The following is a 2,335-nucleotide window of genomic DNA, read 5'->3' on the forward strand; positions in this document are numbered from 1 at the left end:
CCAAACACATCAAACATGCATCGACATCAATAGTAAATAAAATAAAAGTTTTAAGGAAACGAAAAACTAGTCTAATTCCATCATCGATAGTCTAAACAATACAGAACCAGTTAGTGACAAAGACGGGATTCTAACTCATTTTTCTGTGATCTTTGGGAAGTATTCATAAGCAGATTGCAAGGAGTGATAATGCACGAGCTTGTGACATAGAGGAACTGGACATTTTTAACCTACAAAGGGGAAGGATTGGAGACATTATCATTTTAAATACCCGTAGCACTGATAGATATGAAAGAGTTTGAATTTACCCACTTAGTAGCTAGAGGGAACCAGGAACACTATGGGTACAATATAGGGAAGATTTTTACAGTCAAATAAAAGACCATACCGTATATATTAACAGCTAAAATTGCCCAGACCAATTTCTTGAGGAACGGTGAGCTTTTTTCTGTCACTGAGACATTTTGGGGAAGCCTGAAAAATAGTGCAGTCTGTCTGACCACAGCAGTGGAGCAAAGGGCTGTGGAGGGGAGAATTGAGGCATGAAAATCATTTGAATGGGGTGACCTTTAGGAGAATGTGATTCTTTACAATCTGGAACCAAATAAGGGCTTCATTCTTGCTTCTGAACTCTAAAACCTATCTTCCTATCTGTTTGCAATAGTTTAAATTTTAATCTATTTCATATTTCAGGGCATTATGCCCTGAATATTTGATTTGAATGCTGTGGCAGAAGGTCACTCATATTCATTTATTTTCTTTTACTCTTATACACTGGCAGGGAGTCTTTTTGAATCCATTATGCAAACGCACGCAAATCATATGCAAATGACGTGGCCTCAGAAAATGACAAAATCTTATGGCCTTAACGGAGCCATCAAGCCTTTCTTCAAGACAGAAAGTAATACACCTTCTCAGTGTCTCTGGGGTAGGAGACAATTTCCTGAGAGTGATATTTACATGACATTGGGATTGGTGGCTCATAGCAGGCTTTCTTTATGTTTATGTAGGGCTTTGAGGTTAAGAAAGCATTTTCCTCCAAATGATCCCATTTGATCCTCATAATTACCATGTGATGTAAGCAGAACAGCCCCGCAGGGAAGTGTGGTGTCTTTTTGGAGGTCACTCAGGTGGCAAGCAGTGGACCTGAGGCTTAACACCTTTGGCTCCTCACTGTGATGAATGCCTTCTGTGAGGTAAAGTGACCCGCCATGCACCCTTCTTGGCTTAGATCATGTTGTGCAAATAGCATCTTCAGAGGTATGCTTGTTGGTGACGTTGGCATTTTATGGAACGCCTAGTTACTGAGAACACCCCCAACAAAGCCCAAGGGAGAAGCTTTTCCTGCCCCTGCTCAACCTCTGTTGAAAAAGATGGGTGAACATGCTTTGTCCTATCTACTATTCAATATTATTCAACTATTTTAGAAGGCAACACCAGCTACCCCCATATATCAACCGGTTCAAGGTCAGAAAAGGCCTGTGTTAGCTAAGTTCACTGGGTAAATGCTTGATCTTTTTCTCTCCCTGCCACTCCTTGACCTTCCAGATAGTTACTGCCCCTAACAAAGGGATTTCTCTATTTCTTTTTTCTCTCCTCACCCCCTAGAGAGGATCTCCTGTAACCTGGGCTGGCCTCAAGCTCGCCTCTGACCTGGAATGGCCTATCTTCCTTCCTCTATCTCCCGAATGCTGAATTTCTGGGGGATATGCCCATGACTGTTGTATGGGATGCTGGGGACCAAACTTGGAAGTTTCATGCATGCTAAGAAATCACTCTAACAACTGACTTATTCAATGTCAAAGCTATTTCTAAGGCAAAAGGGACCCCAGCTGTCTTATTTAACTTTGAGCCATTTGTGAAACCAGACAAGGGGGCTTTCACCTGAGCCATTTTAACAGTCCTAAGTCACCAGGGTGAGAGAGAAAGTAATCTCTGACCACAGAAAGAACAGTAGTGGTCCAGGAAGCAGCTGAGGTTCATTCAGCCAGCAGGACCTTTGGGCCTATCTCCTCCTGCCCCAGTCCCCAGTGTCGAAGCCCTCAGGTTTGCTGGAGGGAAGTCCTAACCACCCACAAGGACAGTTAGAAGAAGTGGTGTCCATCATGAGTGCAGCAGATTCCTTCATCCACAGACTCTCAGAAGGATAGGGACTAGTGAAAGACCCCCGTTTCTGGGATACCTCACTCCAGTCCCAGGATGAGACGACGACGCCCCAATAACTCGAGAGAAACCATTCTTGATGCAATATGCATGAGGTTTAATCAGGAAAAATCAACATGTTGAGGATGAGCTCATAGGAGATCGACCCTGAGCTGTTTCAACTGAGGGCTTT

The sequence above is a fragment of the Mus pahari genome, chromosome 11 (genome assembly GCF_900095145.1).
Source record: "Mus pahari chromosome 11, PAHARI_EIJ_v1.1, whole genome shotgun sequence".
Classification (NCBI taxonomy): domain Eukaryota; kingdom Metazoa; phylum Chordata; class Mammalia; order Rodentia; family Muridae; genus Mus; species Mus pahari.